This window comes from Cherax quadricarinatus, chromosome 7 (genome assembly GCF_038502225.1).
Source record: "Cherax quadricarinatus isolate ZL_2023a chromosome 7, ASM3850222v1, whole genome shotgun sequence".
NCBI classification, from domain to species: Eukaryota; Metazoa; Arthropoda; class Malacostraca; order Decapoda; family Parastacidae; genus Cherax; species Cherax quadricarinatus.
In genome coordinates this window covers 19,665,044-19,689,101 of record NC_091298.1, presented here as the reverse complement: position 1 = coordinate 19,689,101, position 24,058 = coordinate 19,665,044, and the positions used below count along the sequence as shown (strand labels likewise).

At 38.2% G+C, this 24,058-nt stretch overlaps 1 non-coding gene across 1 annotated transcript; it reads right to left on the bottom strand.

Annotated features, from left to right (window-relative positions):
* Positions 1-1,586: 1,586 nt before the first annotated feature.
* LOC128686841 (uncharacterized) lies at positions 1,587-23,615 on the bottom strand. Its single transcript, XR_011391672.1, has 2 exons — positions 23,364-23,615; positions 1,587-11,071 (listed from the first exon to the last, which is right to left on the bottom strand). It is a non-coding gene; the product is annotated as an uncharacterized protein (transcript).
* Positions 23,616-24,058: the final 443 nt, after the last annotated feature.

The window sequence follows — 24,058 nt, the reverse complement described above, 5'->3', positions numbered from 1 at the left end:
TGCTGAATGCTTATAATATGTATAAGTTGAAGACCAAGAAGAAACCCAAATATGGTGAATTTTGTTTGTCAGTCATCAGACAAATAATATTCAAGTACCAAGAAACAACACCTGCAATAGACCAGCGCCCATGAAATTATCAACACATGTCCTTTCGTCTGAGGCCTGGTGATCACTACCCCATACCACTGCCTGCTACTACTGCCAAGAAAAATGCTCAGAAGAGGTGTTTTGTCTGTGGACATACCACAAAACGCCCACAAAAACGCAGAGACACTCGTTTTGTGTGAGGAGTGTAAGACACCATTGTGCTTATACCCATGTTTCAAAGAATTCCACAAGCTGCAGCACTTCTAGAAATGTGTCCAGTGATTGTACATATGTATATATATTATAAAACAATCGTAATAAGCATTTGTTTACATTGTTTGTTTGTGTAAACAAGTTTTAGCAACATTATAATGATACGAGTGTTTTTGCTATAATTGTGTTACATTCAACGAGTGTATATTTGAACATTGCACAATAATTTGGTCTCACAGGCCACAAAAGTTATGTGAAGAAATAAAGTAGTGAAAAAAACTAGACACCATCAAATACAAGAAAATCAAAGTTTACCGGGTGTGCGGCAGTCGCCACTGTTGCCGCTCGCAGATCAATTTCAGCAAACTTCAGGACTCTATATCTCGGTAAGTACTGATGGGAAAATTTTTTGGGGGGACTAAAACAATCAGAAAAATAATCTTAACATTTTCATAAGAAAAAATAATTTTTTTCTCTCGAATATTTTGCGACACCAGGAGACACTTCAGGATTGGGCCTTTCGACAGTCAAAGGGTTAAAAGGCCATAATTAATACATGAAGAAAAAGACTTTACTATGCCTGATCACAAAGATAAGTTTAGATATTATAAAGATCATGTACCAACTGTGTACAATTATGTACGTACTTTAAATTATCACCCAGTTTTTAGCTGCTGATGCCAATCAAATTAGCTGAGGGGTGAGAGAGACAGCTCTTGTCAGACTGGCTGGGGATGTGCTCTCTGAAAACCCTCCTTGCTGATGGCCCCACCTTTGACACAGACTCCCTCTTTGACTTTTTGACAGCAACTGATTTATTACACAAACTTTGATAATCCTTCCTTTAGCACTCCTTACAGCCTCTCCACCCTTACTTATTCTGAGATCCTGCATCAATTCCTACCCTGCAGCGCTGTATGACCTTAGTAGTTTAGCGCTTCCTTTTGATTATAATAATAAAAATCTGACTAAAAAAAAATGCCTATTACAGAACATTCAACTCCAAATTTTTCTTTCCAACCAAATGCATTCTTTATATGCATATGCTCTTAAAAACTATTTTCTGAGGCAAACCACATGAATATAGGTAAGACATTTTTAATGCCTGACATTTCTTTTATATCTCCAGACAACAACGCTATTTAAACTGACAACAAAGTGGTTATATACAGTATACAAACATACCTCATTTGTCATTCAAGGTTTGTATCAAAATCTCAGAAAATTACAGAACCAACATTAAAAATGGTTTTAAATGCTTAGGAGGGTAAACAGTTTCCAAGTTTTAAATATTTCACCATAAATTTACTTACAAATATCATACAAAATTCATTTAATGCTTACCAAGCAGCCATCAGTACATGTCACATGTTGCACTGCATGGTTTACAAGGAATTTTATGGAATTTTAACATCAACTGGTTAACAGTTTAGTGGTCCAGTGGTGATGAGTCACTATGTCTTTAACTGGGAAGGAAATTGCCCAGACTCATTTGCATATAACATGTGATATACTGCCATCGCCAATATATTGCATCAAAATAGAATGCTGGCATGAGAGAAGGAATGAGTGTGGTGCTGAGCACCAAGATATTAATACTACAGCTGTAAAACATGTATGGCAAAGAGCCTTTTTATTTCATATAATTTTGCTCTAGTTATTTATCAAGTCTATGACTTGATAAATCACTATTTAGGGTGAAACATCCTATGTGTGTTGTACATTCCTACTTTGTCAGCTACTTGCCACTCACTACTGTGATGCTATTATCAACTCATTACCAACTACTTGCCCTTCCATTGTGTTCTTCCATTATTAAAGAAAATGTTTCAGATACATCAAACACTTGCTGCCATGTGTAGCCAACATCTCTCAATAATTTCCAGAGAAATGTAAGTATGGCAATGAGTTACTTAAAAAATGAGGAAACACACACACACACACACACTAATACCACTACCACAGTCCACGCCAAAGAATGTACTAGTAACTGTTTCAGAAACAACTTGTGCTAGTGTATTGGATGGTAGGTATTGCTGACATGTATGGTAGAAGTCATATAGGTAGAGCTCTACCCAGAGCAGTAACTGATATTTACAGAGCATTTTGACTGTATAGGTCACTCAGTATTTGTACCAATATAAAAGGTAATAATATACAAATATACACAATAAAAACAGTTAAAATTAACACAATAAAATGGTTAAAATTAACACACAATACAAGCTATGAACATGAACAAAACACAACACAAATAAATATCATACCAATTTAAAATAACCAGCATCAATTAATAACCCCATTTAATTATTAATATAAAAAAATTCCCCAAAAAGTTCTCTGCTCTATCAAGAGCAAAATTTTGTTTACAATAAGGTTAGCTCTGTACTAAGGGTCTTACTACCACAAGCTGCTATGTGTAACTAGCATCTGCAAATATTTCCAGTAAACTTGAATACAGCAGTGCAAGTCTTGCCATGAGAGGAAAATGGCATGTTAAGCAATACACAATCATGTGAGAAACCCACATAGTGCAATGATGAAATTTAAAATATCCTTCAGACATATGGATGAAGAAACATAAAAAAAAAAAAAAAAAAATATGAGTTATGAAGAAAAGCCAAGAACACTAAAAATGCCTTAATTGACTATTATCAAGAAAAGAGAAGACATAATATGCACATATTGTACAAGGTCATAAAAATATGCAAATATATAAAGAGGATTTTCCAACATCAACCAATGTAGCAAGTAGCCACCTGTGTAAACTGAGAAAATTGGTTCTAAAAACATATTAGAAAGTTTTTCTTCATGATGGAATGGAATCCAAAAAAAGTTAGCAAGTGCATCAACAACGCTTGGAATATAAATTTTATTCCCAATTCCTGGAACTCTGTATTTATAGAAAAATACAAAGCACCACTGGCACAAGTATTCAATGTTTTTTGGAGAAGCTTAGAGTTGAATGAAATGCCTGAGGCCTGAAAGTGTACACGTAGCCTTACTTTATAAAACAACAGCAAAGCTATGGCCAAAAAGTAACAAATTACAAACCATTAACAACATTAGAAATCACAAAAGCCTTTGAATTGGTGCTGAGATGTCAAGTTACTAACTTCATGGACATGCATGAACTACACAAGTCAACATGGATTTAGAGAGGCAAAATAAAGCTTGTCACAACTACTAGATCATTATATCTCAATCTTATTATGTAAAATGTGCCAAAATATAATACTGTAACTTGTTAATCAATTACATACTTAATTCAATTACTGCTAAACCACTTACTACTTCTGTTGAAATATAAAAAACAATGTTCTATTAGAACCAACTATGACGTATATGCCTAGTAGTAAGCAGTCTGTTAAGCATTAGGTTTAATCTGCTCGAAATGCCCCAGCATGATAGAGGCTTTCTTTGTACTTAGCTATGCAAAGAAATAAAATCCTTAATCCTTATGACAAAATCACTGAGGCTTCTGAAAGAAAACAAACTGAGGATGTGGTTTATGCAGATCTTGCAAAGGCATTTGGCAAATGTTACCATGAAGTGATATCTCATAAAATGAGGTCAACAGATTTTTTTTTTCTTCAACAAGTCGGCCGTCTCCCACCGAGGCAGGGTGACCCAAAAAGAAAGAAAATCCCCAAAAAGAAAATACTTTCATCATCATTCAACACTTTCACCTCACTCACACATAATCACTGTTTTTGCAGAGGTGCCCGGAATGCAACAGTTTAGAAGTATATACATGTACGTATAAAAATACACAATATATCCCTCCAAACTGCCAATATCCCAAACCCCTCCTTTAAAGTGCAGGCATTGTACTTCCCATTTCCAGGACTCAAGTCCAGTTATATAAAATAACCGGTTTCCCTGAATCCCTTCACTAAATATTACCCTGCTCACACTCCAACAGCTCGTCAGGTCCCAAATACCATTCGTCTCCATTCACTCCTATCTAACACACTCACGCATTACAGTGGCACCTTGATATTTGAACTTAATCCATTCTAGGAGGCTATTCGGATGATGAGTTGTATGAATATTGAATCAATTTTTTCTATAAGAAATAATGAAGATTGGATTAATCCATTCCAAACCCCAAAACTTACTAATTGTAAAACATTTTAAGTTAAAATATTACTTATTTAAACCTGTATACTAATATTTGCTTGCATAAACTCATACTTGAAAACTATGAAAACAGTAAATACATGAAATAAATGAAAATTTAACTACACTTTACTTTTACTAAGGAGTGTTGCTGGCCTAAGAGGAAGGTGGAGAGATGTTATTGTTGGAAAGGGCATCACCTTCCATAAAAACATCAGATAACTGCCTATCTGGTGTTTTTTCTCTTTTCTGTCTCTGTGCAGTAGCACTTGATTATGGGGAATCACTAGCATTTTTTTTCTTTGCTAAAGAAACTGTTCAATGTTGCCCGACTCTAAGAAATCGTAATGACACGATTGCGAACAAACCACGGTATGGGAGGGGATTGAACCCACATCAGTCTGGAGTTTTACAACTCCCTCACTTCTGGTTCAATCCCTGCCCATACCGTGGAATGTTGTCTGCTCTGACAACTTTTCAGAAATTTTCTAAAGTGGTCAACAACATTGTCACTGAACAGGTTGATGCACCTATTCACAAAAGTAATGTTAGGATGCCATTTTCCTACCAGGTTCTGTGTTCGAGCCCAATGGTAACACATTTCCTTAATTTCTGCAATGGAAATGTTGCCCTTACTACTTCCCTCCTCTGAAGAAGAAATTTCCTCAACCACTTCTTGCTGCTCCTTGTGCAGGTCTTTAAGTTCTTCTATGGTGAGCTCATTCTTGTGATCTTCCACCAACTCCTCTACATCCTCATCATCCATTTCCTAACCCATGGACTAGCCCAGAAAACATCCTTCACTACAGGCTCTGCCTCCAAGCCTTCAAAATCTCTGAATGACACACAGTCTGGCCACAATTTCTTCCAGGCAGAGTTCATTGTCCTGAAAGAAACTACTCCCCAAGGCTTTGTCTATAATCCTTAAACACTGGAGGATATTAAAATGTTTTTTCCAAAATTCCCTAGGGGTATGCTCTGTTTCAGAGGTCATTTCAAAGCACCATTTAAACAGTGCTTTTGTGTAAAGTTACTTAAAATTAGAAATTACCTGCTGGTCCTTGGGTTGGATAAGAGTGGTGTTAGGGGGTAAGAAGCTGTATTCATCCACCAAATTTTCCTCCAAGCCTGGAGGGTGAGCAGGAGCATTGTCCATTACCAGAAGTACCCGTAATGGTAAGTTTTCTTTCTGCAAGGTACTGCTTCACACTTGGGACAAGCACTTCAATGTATCCACTCAGTGATGAACTGCCTTGTTACCCAAGCTTTACTATTAGTCCTCCTCATTACACTGAGTTTACTTTTTATCACATTGTTTTTCTTAAATACCTCTGGATTTTCAGAGTGGTAGACTAGTAATGTTGTGTGATAATGCTAGTGGGGACTAGCAGTCCTCACTAGCATTATCACACAACAAAAGTGTAAGCCTGTCTTTCATGGGCTTGTGTCCTGGTAATGATTTTTCTTCTTGTGTAATGTAGGTTCTCTTAGGCATTCTTTTCCATAAAAGGCCAGTTTCATCACAATTAAAAACTCGTTGAGGAATAAATCCCTCAATGTCCACATAGGTTTTTAAATTCCTTAAACTTTTCAGCCTCATCTCTGTTACCACTGACAGCCTCCCCATGCCTTACTACACTATGAATCCCACTCCTCTTTTTAAACCTATCAAACCAGCCCCTCCTTGCCTTAAATTCATCACTTTCAGCACTGTTTCCCGGGGGGTGTCTCGCCTAAAATCACCATACAACTGCTTTGCTTTTTCACAAATTATTGTTTCAGAAACACTGTCACTGGCCAATTGTTTTTCCTTAATCCACACTAAAAATTTTTGTTAATCCACATTAACAAAAGTTTTCTATTTTTTCAATTATCTGTGACCTTTTCACAGCAAGAATTTTTACTCCTCTTGCCACACAAACCCCTTTTATTGCCTCTGTTCTTCAATATAGACGATATGGTGGATTTGCCATACCATACTGAGTGGCCAGGTCCGACACACATGTTCGACTTTCTCACTTTGCAATGAATTCTTTTTTTTTTTTTTCACTTTAATTGTTGTTCTCACAGCTTTCCTTTAAGGTTTGTTTGGATCACTACTCTGTTTAGGGACCATGATTACTTATTTTCAATGAAAATATTTAAAAAAAAAAAACCCACAGAATAACAATGAAAGACCAAAAAGTTTCACAGAACTTGTAGGAATGACGTTTAATGAATGAAAACTGACGAGAGACTGAGTGCATGATGCTTCGTTTTCGTCGGACTTCATCCAGATGAACCGTTTTGTTTAGGTTGAATATCAGGGAAACGTCTGAATACCAAGTCAAATTTTTCTAGAAAATGTTGGGCGAATATCAATTTGTACGAATATAGGGACGTGCGAATATTGAAGTTCCACTGTACATAATCCGGATTTCTAACAGAACAGCCACCATGAGTGACATTAAACAAAACAAAATCTAGTCTTAGCAAAGTTGGGTTATTGAGGCTGGGACTTAGGGTAGTTTCAAATTTAGGTTGGATAAGTACATGAGTGGGAGGGGTTGGATTTGAGTGGGACTTTCACATCAGAGCTTATTTCTTGGGTGGCATTGAAAATTGGGTTGGGCAAATGTTTTGTTAGTGGGATGAATTGTAAAGGACCTGCCTAGTATGGGCCAACAGGCCTCCTGCAGTGTTCCTCCTTTCTTATGTTCAAGGTATAGTCATGTCATCTATACTATTTCTCACCCACATAGCAGACACAGATAATACTAACTTCAGCTTCATATCATTTTTTAATGGCAAAGCCAAACTAAGCATGAGGGAAAAAGATAAAAATTACAAACATACTGTTGCAACAAAGACTTCCAATGAGCAAGGGAAAATGATGTTCACTGTTGACAAATTCCAACTGCTTAAATACAGAATGAGTGAAAAACTCCAAATGAGCACAGGACACAAAATGCAGACAAACCATCTCACAGAATGTAAGGTACAGGCAAAAAAGACTCAGGAATAACAATGCTGGATGACATTACTTCAAGAACATATAAAGTAAATGCAGCAAAGGCCAAAAAAATAACAGGGTGGATAATGATAACCTTCAAAACAAGAAAAGTCACACTGTTAAAATCACTGGTGCTTTCACATCTTGAATATTTTTGTCCTCACATCTCCTTTCTAGGCAGGAGAGTGATCAGAGCTAAAAAACTGGGAATGCCTTAAAGCAACTGGAATGTACTTGTTGGAATGGAGAAAGATATAGTACTTGTATATACAAAAAATGGAAAAACACTTAGGGGGCCAAGTCCCATATCTGCATTCAGCCAGGTTGTGAACGTTATAAGAGCTGGTGACTAACAGCAACAGCCTTGTTGCTCAGGCCTCAGGTCAAGCTGTGAGGGCATAAGAACCCTTGAAACCAGTCACTTGTATGGTTAAATAGTGAAGACAGGGCACCAAGCACAGCTCTCTTTCTGCAGTAAATACATCGGTAGGTAGTCGAGACATTTACAAAGTACTCTGATGAGCTCACAGGTATAAAAAAAAAAAATAGGTACAGTACACACAGTACAAACAAGGCTAAAATTAGCAAACTACTACAGTAGATTTACACTAAACATTGCTAGCCATTCATAGCTATGAAGGTGCTTTCCATCTTGAATGTTTATTTTCAAATACAAAAGAAAATAACTCAGCCACTGAACACCTATGGTATAGATATTATCTCCAGATATTTGGGAGTGGTCTTGTCAGCAGATGGATCTAACAGATGAGGTGAATCGTAGAATTGATTAGAGGGAAAAAGGTAAGTGGTGTACTGAAGAGTCTGTGGAGACATAGAACATCATCCATGGAATCAAAGAGGGGAATGTATGAGAGTATAGTTATACCAATGCTCTTATATGGGTGTGAAGCATGAGCAGTGAATGTTGCAACAAGGAGGCAGTGGAGATGTGTCTGAGGGCAATATGCAGTGTAAATATAATGCAGAGAATCCATAGTTTGGAAATTAGGAGGTGGTGTGGAGGGTTACTAAAGTACAGATACTTCCCTACTTACGAACAGGTTCAGTTCAGAGCAGTCGTTCGTAAGTCCAACATATGTACACATACAGTACTGTACAGCAGTGTACATATGTACGTATGAACATCGAGTAACCTACAACTGTACAGTTTAAACATACATGTGAACACAGGAAAAATACAAAAAATACATTATATCCACTTTTGTTTCTACTGTGATGGCCTGGCACTTCTTAGCACTACCACCTGCATCACCACTGCTTTTGTGCTCAACACCAGACATATTGGGAGTATAATAATCACAAATAAGACTGAATTTGTGGAGAGAGAGCACAAGCACATGCATGAACAATGCCGCTAGAGTAATCTACTATGCATTGTTTATATCTCAACACTTCCCACAAATCGTTCATATCATCAAAAGTTTGCAACACGAATGTTCATATGTAGGGGTCTCTGTATTATTCAGGGGGCTGAGGAGGGGCTGTTGAGGTGGTTTGGACATTTAGAGAGGTTGGAACAAAACAGAATGACTTGGAGGGCATATAAATCTGTAGTGGAAGGGTTAGGGTCAGCCTAGGAATGGTTGGAGGGGTAAAGTAGGTTTTGTGTGCGAGGGGCTTGGACTTCCAGCAGGCATGCATGAATGTGTTAGATAGGAGCGAGTGGAGATGAATGGTTTTTATGACTTGACGTGCTGTTGGCATGTAAGCAGAGTAACATTTATGAAGGGATTCAGGGAGACTGGCAAAGCAGACTTGAGTCCTGGAGGTGGGAAGTACAGTGCCTGCACTCTGAAGGAGGGGGTGCTGATGATGGAGTGAGTGATGATGAAAATGATTTTTTTTTTTTCAGGGTCACCCTGTCTTGGTGGGAGATGGCCAATGTGTTAATAAAAAAAAACTTGACAAAAATAAAGCTGCACTACCTGGTATGCGAAGTGTGTACAGTATTTTATGTAGCATTGACTTCCAAAGTGCTAAACATCTCATCACAAGGAATTTCAATGATATCTTTACTGTATAGTCCTTGTGGCTTAGCACTTCTTTTTGATTATAATAATAATAATGATATCTTTAGCAGTGAAAACATATATTATACAATTTTTCATGCATAGCTGGGTTTTATCAGATATACATAAATTTCTACCTTGGGTACATTATATAACAAAAGCTTTTTCTTCTAAAAATATCCTTGAAATTACCACTATCTAGCTAAATCATCACAGCTAGTAACTGCCTACCGGTATGTCAGTACGTACCCTCCCAGCTCTCACACATATCAACTAAATTTTTCTCTTACAATTAAAAGGAAAACAATGTTCATTGCTCTTCTTAACACACTGGCCACCTCTCATGAAGGTAGGATGACTCAAAAAGAGTAAACATTCATCATCATTCATTCAATATTATTATTATTATTATTATAATCAAAAAGAAGCGCTAAGCCACAAGGGCTCATTCATTCAATAGCTCTCTTGCCAGATGTGCACAAACATCACAATTCAAATGACCCTCCAAACTGTAACATCACCACCTCTCCTTCCGAGTGCAGCGACTATACTGCCTACCTCCACTACTTAAGTCCTGCTAGCCAGTTTCCCAGAATTCCTCAGTAAATGTTATCTTGTTCCCACTCCAACAGCATGTCAAGTCATAACAATCACTTGTCTCCACTCAATCTGACCTAACATGCTTGCACAAGCCTACTAGATGCTTAAGCCCCCAGTACTCAAAACTATCTTTTCCTTTTTTCTCTCCTTTGTGATGAAAATTTCTTTATTTTCGGCAAATAACAGAAAAATGTGACAGACGTGTTTGCACCTAGAGTCATGATACAGAAAACTCAATCCAACTACCATTGAGCTGTCGGAAAAATGACAAGTAAAATCTTAAATGCTAATATGAGGCAATTATATTGCAATGCCACTAATATAATAAAACACTAGAGACAATAATAAAGGAAGTATACTGAAGTGTATTAGCAATGACAAAATATGTTTACAAGGGGCCTGTTCATTAAATGTGTATTAACAATCAACCTTTGTAACTCCATCTAATGAATATACATGTATAACTTATAAAATTTATGTGTTTACTAGTACATGACTTGTTACACAAAAAATGCCACCAGTACACATAGTCCTGACCCTGTAGTCCAAAAGTATATGGAACTACAGATTATTCTCATTTACTGAGATGTGGAAGCACAAGCATTTTCTAAGCTTTGTTGCCGTTTACTATGGCATTACAACCAGTACAGGGAATCCCGACGTACGATCGCCTGAGTCACAATCTGCACTTATGATGTTCAAACAACTCGTTCTTAAGTTGAAACACTGGGAGCACAAACTGTGAATATGTTGGAGAGCTCCTGTACTAGCTCATTCATTCAAAATTTACACACCTAAGTTGAAAGTAACCACAACATTCATATAATAGCACCATGAAATTTTGACATTCAGACTTTTCACTAGCATCAGACTAATGGATGTTGATAATACATTTCTTCGTTCTTCCATAGTTTTTTCAAAAAGGAGGTTCTATATCAGTAGCTGGATCTGCTAAAGGTTTGCTTCGAGTCTCAGAAATTGATTCTTTCTCTTGAAATATTCATTAAGCCTAGTAATAGCATACCTGCAAAAATAAAAGAATATTCTTAGAATACAAAATAATATAATACAACACATACATGCAAGATTTCAGGCCCGTCTTGCTACTTCTACTTAGGTCACACTACACATGCATGTACACGTTTATGTATACACACTCATCTGAGTGTGTATACATAACCCATTGAGGGTCGGTCATGTACATGTACGTCTTAACAGCCAGGGTTGATCACGTACTTTTTTATTTTTTAAACAAGTTGGCCATCTCCAACCAAGGCAGGGTGACCCAAAAAGAAAGAAAAAATCCCCAAAAAGAAAATACTTTCATCATCATTCAACACTTTCACCTCACACATAATCACTGTTTTTGCAGAGGTGCTCAGAATACAACAGTTTAGAAGCAGACGTATAAAGATACACAACATATCCCTCCAAACTGCCAATATCCCAAACCCCTCCTTTAACCCTTTGGCTGTTTTCGACGTATAAATACGTCTTACGAGCCAATGTTTCTGACGTATATATACTCAATAATTCTAGTGGCTTCAAATCAAGCGGGAGAAAGCTTGTAGGCCCACATGTGAGAGAATGGGTCTGTGTGGTCAGTGTGCACCACATAAAAAAAATCCTGCAGCACGCATTGCGTAATGAGAAAAAAAAAACTGATCGTTTTTTTGGAATAAAACGCCGACTTTGAGGTGTATTTTCGTATAGTATTTATCGTTGTATTCGCGTTTTCATGGGCTTAGGTGATAAAATGGAAAACATATTACAGAAATAGAGATGATTTTCATTACTTTGATGATGAAAATGACCTTGAAACTGAGCTCAAAGTAGCGGAAATGTTCGATTTTTACCAATGTTCAGGAGTAAATAAATCACACCACATGTCCAATACATGTCAACTGGGGAGTCTAATATTCTTTCACTAGTGCACTGATATTATTTATACCATTTTTACAATAATGCAGTAGTCTGCATAACAGTAAATTTTGTATTTTTTTGAATGAATAAAAAATCAAAATAGAAAGCAATAGTAATATAAGAGGGGCCCTAGAGATGTGACTAATGAACAGCGCATATGTTATTTTAGTGCCACGAATGTCTACCTTGTTTATTCTGGACCCTATTTTGAAATTGGCATCTTTTTTAGTTTGCGTGAAATTGGCCAAACTGCAAATTTCTGACCACCATATTGGGTAGTCCAAATTAGTAAATGGGAGCTTTCTTGTACTCAGCTGATAGATAAAATGGAGTTCTAAAGAAACAGCTATGAGTTTGGTCAACTGGAACAATGGAATTGGCTGAAAATAGGGCTCAAACTCGGCAAAATCGCCGATACGCATATGTCGCCGAGACCGCTAACTTCGCGGGAGCATAATTCCATGAGTTTTCGACCAAAATTCGAACTTTTGGTGTCATTACCATCGGGAAAAGACTATCATTTCATAAGAAAAAATAATTTTTTTTTTTCAAAAATTGAGCGACATAGAGTGACAGTTTCAGAAAGGGGCCTGAAACAGTCAAAGGGTTAAAGTGCAGGCATTGTACTTTCCATTTCCAGGACTCAAGTTCGGCTATATAAAAATAACCGGTTTCCCTGAATCCCTTCATCCCAAATACCATTCATCTCCATTCACTCCTATCTAACACGCTCACGCATGCCTGCTGGAAGTCCAAGCCCCTCGCCCACAAAACCTCCTTTACCCCCTCCCTCCAACCTTTTCGAGGATGATCCCTACCCTGCCTTCCTTCCCGTACAGATTTATACACTCTCCATGTCATTCTACTTTGATCCATTCTCTCTAAATGACCAAACCACCTCAACAACTCCTCTGACTAATATTTTTTTTAACTCCACACCTTCTCCTAATTTCCACACTCTGAATTTTCTGCATAATATTTACACCACACATTGCCCTTAGACAGGACATCTCCACTGCCTCCAACCGCCTCCTTGCTGCAGCATTTACAACCCAAGCTTCACACCCATATAAGTGTGTTGGTACCACTATACTTTCATACATTCCCTTCTTTGCCTCCATAGATAACGTTTTTTGACTCCACATATACATCAACACACCACTCACCTTTTTCCCCTCATCAATTCTATGCTTAACCTCATCCTTCATAAATCCATCCGCTGACACGTCAACTCCCAAGTATCTGAAAACATTCACTTCTTCCATACTCCTCTTCCCCAATTTGATATCCAATTTTTCTTTATCTAAATCATTTGATACCCTCATCACCTTACTCTTTTCTATGTTCACTTTCAACTTTCTACCTTTACACATACTCCCAAAATCATCCACTAACCTTTGCAATTTTTCTTTAGAATCTCCCATAAGCACAGTATGATCAGCAAAAAGTAACTGTGTCAATTCCCATTTTGTATTTGATTCCCCATAATTTAATCCCACCCGTCCCGAACACCCTAGCATTTACTTCTTTTACAACCCCATCTATAAATATATTAAACAACCATGGTGACATTACACATCCCTGTCTAAGACCTACTTTTACCGGGAAGTAGTCTCCCTCTCTTCTACACACCCTAACCTGAGCCTCACTATCCTCATAAAAACTCTTTACAGTATTTAGTAACTTACAACCTATTCCATATTCTTGCAACATCTGCCACATTGCTCCCCTATCCACTCTATCATATGCCTTTTCTAAATCCATAAATGCAATAAAAACTTCCCTACCTTTATCTAAATACTGTTCACATATATGCTTCAATGTAAACACTTGATCTACACATCCCCTATCCACTCTGAAACCTCCTTGCTCATCCGCAATCCTACATGCTGTCTTACCTCTAATTCTTTCAATAATAACCCTACCGTACACTTTCCCCTATAATTTTTACAGTCTCTTTTGTCCCCCTTCCCTTTATATAAAGGGACTATACATGCTCTCCTCCAATCCCTAGGTACCTTCCCCTCTTTCATACATTTATTAAACAAAAGTACCAACCACTCCAACACTATATCCCCCCTTGCTTTTAACATTTCTGTCATGATCCCATCAGTTTCAGCTGTTTAACCCCTTTCATTCTACGTAATGCCTCATGTACCTCCCCCCACACTTACATTCTGCTCTTCTTCACTCCTAAAAGATGGTATACCTCCCTGGCCAGTGCATGAAATTACCACCTCCCTTTCTTCCTCAACATTTAAAAGTTCCTCAAAATATTCTCGCCATCTACCTAATACCTCCCTCTCCCCATCTGCTAACTCCCCTACTCTGTTTTTAACTGACAAATCCATACGTTCCCTAGGCTTTCTTAACTTGTTTAACTCGCTCCAAAATTTTTTCTTATTTTCATTAAAATTTCTTGACAGTGCCTCTCCCACTCTTTCATCTGCTCTCCTTTTGCACTCTCTCACCACTCTCTTCACCTTTCTTTTACTCTCCATATACTCTGCTCTTCTTATAACACTTCTGCTTTGTAAAAACCTCTCATAAGCTACCTTTATCTCTTTTATCACACCCTTTACTTCATCATTCCACTAATCACTCCTCTTTTCTCCTGCCCCCACCCTCCTATAACCACAAACTTCTGCCCCACATTCTAATACTGCATTTTTAAAACTCATCCAACCCTTTTCACCCCCCACCCCACTACTCATCTTTGCACTAGCCCACCTTTCTGCCAATAGTCGCTTATATCTCACCCGAACTTCCTCCTCCCTTAGTTTATACACTTTCATTTCCCTCCTACTTGTTGTTGCCACCTTCCTCTTGTCCCATCTACCTCTTACTCTAACTGTAGCTACAACTAAATAATGATCCGATATATCAGTTGCCCCTCTATAAACATGTACATCCTGGAGCCTACCCATTAACCATTTATCCACCAATACATAATCTAACAAACTACTTTCATTACGTGCTACATCATACCTTGTATATTTATTTATCCTCTTTTTCATAAAATATGTATTATTTATTACCAAATCTCTTTCTACACATAGCTCAATTAAAGGCTCCCCATTTACATTTACCCCTGGCACCCCAAATTTACCTACTACTCCCTCCACAACATTTTTCCCCACTTTAGCATTGAAATCCCCAACCACAAGTACTCTCACACTTGGTTCAAAACTCCCCACACATTCACTCAACATTTCCCAAAATCTCTCTCTCTCCTCTACACTTCTCTCTTCTCCAGGTGCATATACGCTTACTATAACCCACTTTTCACATCCAACCTTTATTTTACTCCACATAATCCTTGAATTAATACATTTATAGTCCCTCTTTCCTGCCATATCTTATCCTTCAACATTATTGCTACTCCTTCTTTAGCTCTAACTATTTGAAACCCTTGACCTAGTCCCATTTATTCCTCTCCACTGAAACTCTCCCACCCATTTCAGCTTTGTTTCACTTAAAGCCAGGACATCCAGCTTCTTCTCATTCATAACATCCACAATCATCTCTTTCTTATCATTTGCACAACATTCACGCACATTCAGACTTCCCACTTTGACAATTTTCTTCTTATTCTTTTTAGTAATCTTTACAGGAAAAGGGGTTACTAGCCCATTGTTCTCGGCATTTTAGTTGACTTTTACAACACGCATGGCTTACGGAAGAAAAATTCTTATTCCACTTCCTCATGGATATAAAAGGAAATGCAATAAGACCAAGAATTATTAAGATAAAATCAAAGTAGGTTGGTAGACAGCAACCACCCAGGGAAGTACTACCGTCCTGCCAGATGACTGTGAAACAAAAACCTGTAACTGTTTTGCATGATGGTAGGATTGCTGGTTTCTTTTTCTGTCTCATAAACACGCTAAGATAACAGGGATATCTTGCTACTCCTACTTACACTTTGGTCACACTTCACAGACACGCACATGCATATATATATATACATACATCTAGGTTTTTCTCCTTTTTCTAAATAGCTCTTGTTCTTTTTTATTTCTTCTATTGTCCATGGGGAAGTGGAAAAGAATCTTTCCTCCGTAAGCCATGCGTGTCGTATGAGGCGACTAAAATGCCGGGAGCAATGGGCTAGTAACCCCTTCTCCTGTATACAATTACTAAAAAAAGAGAAGAAGAAAAACTTTATAAAACTGGGTTGCTTAAATGTGCGTGGATGTAGTGCGGATGACAAGAAACAGATGATTGCTGATGTTATGAATGAAAAGAAGTTGGATGTCCTGGCCCTAAGCGAAACAAAGCTGAAGGGGGTAGGAGAGTTTCAGTGGGGGGAAATAAATGGGATTAAATCTGGAGTATCTGAGAGAGTTAGAGCAAAGGAAGGGGTAGCAGTAATGTTAAATGATCAGTTATGGAAGGAGAAAAGAGAATATGAATGTGTAAATTCAAGAATTATGTGGATTAAAGTAAAGGTTGGATGCGAGAAGTGGGTCATAATAAGCGTGTATGCACCTGGAGAAGAGAGGAATGCAGAGGAGAGAGAGAGATTTTGGGAGATGTTAAGTGAATGTATAGGAGCCTTTGAACCAAGTGAGAGAGTAATTGTGGTAGGGGACTTGAATGCTAAAGTAGGAGAAACTTTTAGAGAGGGTGTGGTAGGTAAGTTTGGGGTGCCAGGTGTAAATGATAATGGGAGCCCTTTGATTGAACTTTGTATAGAAAGGGGTTTAGTTATAGGTAATACATATTTTAAGAAAAAGAGGATAAATAAGTATACACGATATGATGTAGGGCGAAATGACAGTAGTTTGTTGGATTATGTATTGGTAGATAAAAGACTGTTGAGTAGACTTCAGGATGTACATGTTTATAGAGGGGCCACAGATATATCAGATCACTTTCTAGTTGTAGCTACACTGAGAGTAAAAGGTAGATGGGATACAAGGAGAATAGAAGCATCAGGGAAGAGAGAGGTGAAGGTTTATAAACTAAAAGAGGAGGCAGTTAGGGTAAGATATAAACAGCTATTGGAGGATAGATGGGCTAATGAGAGCATAGGCAATGGGGTCGAAGAGGTATGGGGTAGGTTTAAAAATGTAGTGTTAGAGTGTTCAGCAGAAGTTTGTGGTTACAGGAAAGTGGGTGCAGGAGGGAAGAGGAGCGATTGGTGGAATGATGATGTAAAGAGAGTAGTAAGGGAGAAAAAGTTAGCATATGAGAAGTTTTTACAAAGTAGAAGTGATGCAAGGAGGGAAGAGTATATGGAGAAAAAGAGAGAAGTTAAGAGAGTGGTGAAGCAATGTAAAAAGAGAGCAAATGAGAGAGTGGGTGAGATGTTATCAACAAATTTTGTTGAAAATAAGAAAAAGTTTTGGAGTGAGATTAACAAGTTAAGAAAGCCTAGAGAACAAATGGATTTGTCAGTTAAAAATAGGAGAGGAGAGTTATTAAATGGAGAGTTAGAGGTATTGGGAAGATGGAGGGAATATTTTGAGGAATTGTTAAATGTTGATGAAGATAGGGAAGCTGTGATTTCGTGTATAGGGCAAGGAGGAATAACATCTTGTAGGAGTGAGGAAGAGCCAGTTGTGAGTGTGGGGGAAGTTCGTGAGGCAGTAGGTAAAATGAAAGGGGGTAAGGCAGCCGGGATTGATGGGATAAAGATAGAAATGTTAAAAGCAGGTGGGGATATAGTTTTGGAGTGGTTGGTGCAATTATTTAATAAATGTATGGAAGAGGGTAAGGTACCTAGGGATTAGCAGAGAGCATGCATAGTTCCTTTGTATAAAGGCAAAGGGGATAAAAGAGAGTGCAAAAATTATAGGGGGATAAGTCTGTTGAGTGTACCTGGTAAAGTGTATGGTAGAGTTATAATTGAAAGAATTAAGAGTAAGACGGAGAATAGGATAGCAGATGAACAAGGAGGCTTTAGGAAAGGTAGGGGGTGTGTGGACCAGGTGTTTACAGTGAAACATATAAGTGAACAGTATTTAGATAAGGCTAAAGAGGTCTTTGTGGCATTTATGGATTTGGAAAAGGCGTATGACAGGGTGGATAGGGGGGCAATGTGGCAGATGTTGCAAGTGTATGGTGTAGGAGGTAGGTTACTGAAAGCAGTGAAGAGTTTTTACGAGGATAGTGAGGCTCAAGTTAGAGTATGTAGGAAAGAGGGAAATTTTTTCCCAGTAAAAGTAGGCCTTAGACAAGGATGTGTGATGTCACCGTGGTTGTTTAATATATTTATAGATGGGGTTGTAAGAGAAGTAAATGCGAGGGTCTTGGCAAGAGGCGTGGAGTTAAAAGATAAAGAATCACACACAAAGTGGGAGTTGTCACAGCTGCTCTTTGCTGATGACACTGTGCTCTTGGGAGATTCTGAAGAGAAGTTGCAGAGACTGGTGGATGAATTTGGTAGGGTGTGCAAAAGAAGAAAATTAAAGGTGAATACAGGAAAGAGTAAGGTTATGAGGATAACAAAAAGATTAGGTGATGAAAGATTGAATATCAGATTGGAGGGAGAGAGTATGGAGGAGGTGAACGTATTCAGATATTTGGGAGTGGACGTGTCAGCGGATGGGTCTATGAAAGATGAGGTGAATCATAGAATTGATGAGGGAAAAAGAGTGAGTGGTGCACTTAGGAGTCTGTGGAGACAAAGAACTTTGTCCTAGGTTTTGTGTGCGAACTTCCAGCAGGCATCAGCGTGTTTGATAGAAAACTCAGATGAGTGTGTATAAATAAACGTGTACATGTATGTGTAGTGTGACCTAAGTGTAAGTAGAAGTAGCAAGACATACCTGTAATCTTGCATATTTATGAGACAGACAAAAGATACCAGCAATCCTACCATCATGTAAAACAATTACAGGCTTTCGTTTTACACTTACTTGGCAGGACGTAGTACCTCCCTGGGTGGTTGGTGTCTACCAACCTACTACCTACAGTTTAGAAGTATATATGTATAAAAATACACAATATATCCCTCCAAACTGCCAATATCCCAAACCCCTCCTTTAGAGTGCAGGCATTGTACTTCCTATTTCCAGCACTCAATTTATTAAACAAATTTATTAAACAAAAATACCAACCACTCCAACACAATATCCCCCCCTGCTTTTAACATTTCTGTCATGATCCCATCAGTTCCAGCTGCTTTACCCCCTTTCATTCTACATAATGCCTCACGCACCTCCCCCACACTTATATCCTACTCTTCTTCACTCCTAAAAGATGGCATACCTCCCTGGCCAGTGCATGAAATTACCACCTCCCTTTCTTCCTCAACATTTAAAAGTTCCTCAAAATATTCTCGCCATCTACCCAATACCTCCATCTTCCCATCTACTAACTCTCCTACTCTGTTTTTAACTGACAAATCCATTTGTTCCCTAGGCTGTCTTAACTTGTTAAACTCATTCCAAAATTTTTTCTTATTTTCATTAAAATTTCTTGACAGTGCCTCTCCTACTCTATCATCTGCTCTCCTTTTGCACTCTCTTACCACTCTCTTCACCTTTCTTTTACTCTCCATATACTCTACTCTTCTTATAACACTTCTGCTTTGTAAAAACCTCTCACAAGTTACCTTTTTCTCTTTTATCACACCCTTTACTTCATCATTCCACCAATCACTCCTCTTTCCTCCTGCACCCACCCTCCTATAACCACAAACTTCTGCCCTACATTCTAATACTGCATTTTTACAAGTATTCCAACCCTCTTCAACCTCCCCACTACTCATACTTGCACCAGCCCACCTTTCTGCCAGTAGTTGCTTGTATCTCACCCGAACTTCCTCCTCAGTTAGTTTCACCTCCCTCTTAATTGTTGTTGCCATTTTCCTCTTTTCCCATCTACCTCTTACTTTAACTGTAGGTACAACTAGATAATGATCCGATATATCAGTTCTCTCTATAAACATGTACATCCTGAAGCCTAACCATCAACCTTTTATCCACCAATACATAATCTAACAAACTACTTTCATTATGTGGTATATCATACCTTGTATATTTATCCTCTTTTTCATAAAATATGTATTACTTATTACCAAACCTCTTTCTACACATAGCTCAATTAAAGGCTCCCCATTTTCATTTACCCCTGGCACCCCAAATTTACCTACTACTCCCTCCACAACATTTTTCCCCACTTTAGCATTGAAATCCCCAACCACAAGTACTCTTACACTTAGTTCAAAATTCCCCATGCATTCACTCAACATTTCCCAAAATCTCTTTCTCTCTCCTCTACACTTCTCTCTTCTCCAGGTGTATATATGCTTACTATAACCCACTTTTCACATCCAACCTTTATTTTACTCCACATAATCCTTTAATTAATACATTTATAGTCCCTCTTTTCCTGCCATAGCTTATCCTTCAACATTATTGCCACTCCTTCTTTAGCTCTAACTATTTTAAACCCCTGACCGAATCCCATTTATTCCTCTCCACTAAAACTCTCCCGCCCCCTTCAGCTTTGTTTCACTTAAAGCCAGGACATCTAGCTTCTTCTCATTCATAACATCCACAATCATCTCTTTCTCATCATTCGCACAACATCCACGCACATTCAGACATCCCACTTTGAAAATTTTCTTCTTTTTAGTAATTATTACAGGAAAAGGGGTTACTAGTCCATTGTTCCCGGCATTTTAGTTGACTTTTGATGATTGAGACACTTATGCAACATATGGAAATCTTTATTCCTGAATAAAGATTCCCATATGTTGCATAAGTGTCTCAATCTTCAACTTGTCGGTTTTTCAAACCATTCATCACAACTGTCAGACACTGCAGCATCATGGGATCTTGTTACAAAGAATTCTTCAACACTTGTCCAACCTTTGGACGAAGACCTACTTCAACTAGTGGCTGGTACCACTATGACCCTGCCTCCTTCTGCTTCTGCTGAATAAAGATTCCCATATGTTGCATAAGTGTCTCAATCTTCAACTTGTCGGTTTTTCAAACCATTCATCACAACTAGCTAACTTTTACAACACGCATGGCTTACGGAGAAAAGATTCTTATTCTACTTCCTCATGGACATAAAAGGAAAAGTAATAAGAAACAAGAACTATTAAGATAAAATCAAAGAAAACTCAGATGAGTGTGTATAGATAAACGTTTACATGTATGTGTAGTGTGACCTAAGTGTAAGTAGAAGTAGCAAGACATACCTGTAATCTTGCATGTTTATGAGACAGACAAAAGACACCAGCAATCCTACCATCATGTAAAACAATTACAGGCTTTCGTTTTACACTCACTTGGCAGGACGGTAGTACCTCCCTGGGTGGTTGCTGTCTTTATAAGTGGAAAAAAATAAGAACATAAGAAAGGAGGAACACTGCAGGAGGCCTGCTGGCCCATACTAGGCAGGTCCTTTACATTTCATCTCACTAACAAAACATTTGCCCAACCCAATTTTCAATGCCACCCAAGAAATAAGCTCTGATGTGAAAGTCCCACTCAAATCCAACCCCTCCCACTCATGTACTTATCCAACCTAGATTTGAAACTACCCAAAGTCCCAGCCTCAATAACCCAACTAGGTAGACTGTTCCACTCATCAACTACCCTATTTCCAAACCAATACTTTCCTATGTCCTTTCTAAATCTAAACTTATCTAATTTAAATCCATTACTGCGGGTTCTCTCTTGGAGAGACATCCTCAAGACCCTATTAATATCCCCTTTATTAATACCTATCTTCCACTTATACACTTCGATCAGGTCTCCCCTCATTCTTCGTCTAACAAGTGAATGTAACTTAAGAGTCTTCAATCTTTCTTCATAAGGAAGATTTCTAATGCTATGTATTAATTTAGTCATCCTACGCTGAATGTTTTCTAACGAATTTATGTCCATTTTGTAATACGGAGACCAGAACTGAGCTGCATAATCTAGGTGAGGCCTTACTAATGATGTATAAAGCTGCAGTATGACCTCTGGACTTCTGTTGCTTACACTTCTTGATATAAATCCCAGTAATCTATTTGCCTTATTACGTACGCTTAGGCATTGCTGTCTTGGTTTAAGGTTGCTGCTCACCATAACCCCCAAGTCCTTTTCGCAATCTGTATGGCTAAGTTCTACATCATTTAACTTATAAGTACTAGGGTTATGGGCACTCCCAAGCTTCAGAACCTTGCATTTATCTACATTGAACTGCATCTGCCACTTTTCTGACCAAGAATAGAGTTTGTTTAAATCCTCCTGAAGTTCCATAACATCTACGTTTGAATCAATTATCCTACCTATCTTTGTGTCATCGGCGAATTTGCTCATATCACTAGTAATTCCCTCATCAAGATCATTGATATATATTATAAACAACAACGGGCCCAAGACTGATCCCTGTGGAACGCCACTTGTTACAGATCCCCACTCGGATTTAACCCCATTTATGGACACTCTCTGCTTCCTGTCAGTGAGCCATGACTCGATCCACGAGAGCACTTTTCCCCCAATGCCATGAGCTACCACTTTCTTTAACAGTCTATGGTGCGGAACTCTATCAAAAGCCTTACTAAAATCTAAGTAAATAATATCAAATTCTTTATTGTGGTCAACAGCCTCAAAAGCTTTACTGAAGAAAGTTAATAAATTAGTTAGACAAGACCGGCCTCTTGTGAATCCATGCTGAGTATCATTAATCAAGCTATGCTTATGGCGTTCTGCTTTCCGGCAATGTCTGCTTTTCGGTGGTAGTCTGGAACCTAACCTGCCATATAAGTGGGACCCTACTGTATACAATTTATAACAAAAAAGTTTTGATTGCAAGGGGCCTGGGCATGCAGCAGGCATGTATGAGTGTGTTAGATAGGAGTGAATGGAGACTAATGGTTTTGGGGACCCAGCGAGCTGTTGGAGTGTGAGCAGGGTAATATTTTGTGAAGTGATTCAGGAAAACCGGTTAGCTGAACTTGACTCCTGGAAATGGGAAAGTACAATGGCTGCACTTTAAAGGAGAGGTTTGGTATATTGGCTGTTTGGAGTGACATCTAAACTGTCATATCTGGGTACCTCTGCAAAGTCAGTGATCATATGTGAATGATGGCAAAAGTGTTGAATGATAATGAAAGTGTTTCTTTCTTTTTGGGTCACCATACACCTACACTCTTATTTGTATTTACAAGCAATTTTTCTTAGTCATTACCATATTAAACTTATGTTCTATCAAAGAGTTATATACATTCAATCAAGATTCATGTTAAAATTTATCATTTGTATAATGCATCATAATAACCATTAATTTCTTTATTTTTTTATTTGACTATAAAAGCTCTAGATATATCATGAATGATCACTATATTATATTTTCCATGTTCATCTTAATTTTAATGTTAAAACTAGTTTCTGTATTGTTACCCTCATTGTAAATCTAACAATCAGTACTGTACTTACCCAAGAAAATCAAAGTCTATAGATGAATAATAGGCCTGTATTAATGCCCATATACCCCACCACACATGTGAAGCAAGTGCAAACTTGTTCACCCAAACATACCAAACCTCCACATCAAGATTATTTACTTGGTCTTCGGGTATTTCCTGGTAATGGGAGAGGTAACTTCGCAACCACTGGTGCTGAAAATCTACACATGGATATAGACTGTAGTCCACTTCATCCACACCTGCAAGGAACAATATTAGTCTACTAATATCAATATTTTATCTTGCAAATTTTGCTTTTTGGTAAATAGAAAACAAAACAACAATAAGTACATCATTATCACGTTCCTGAGGAAACGGTAAACTCGTAGAGGTCACAGAGTGCCTGAGGAAGAGAAACTCCTACTTCTTGGATCAAGAGACCAGCATCATCAACAAGGCATGGCATTGAAGGGTAATGTAAGTACAGTATCTGTAACAGTAACTGAAGATAAGGCCATAACTTACAATTACAGAACAGTACTTGTACTTAGCTAACAATTTTTTTTGTACAGTGGAACCCCGAGTTTTGGCCGCCCTGAGTATCAGCCGCTTCGAGTTTCGACCACTTTTTTCGGCTAAATTTTGTCCCGAGTTTTGGCCGTTGCCCTGTGTTTCGGCCAGCGTACCAGACCTGCCCGCCTGCCCACGCCTGCGCATCTCCCCGCA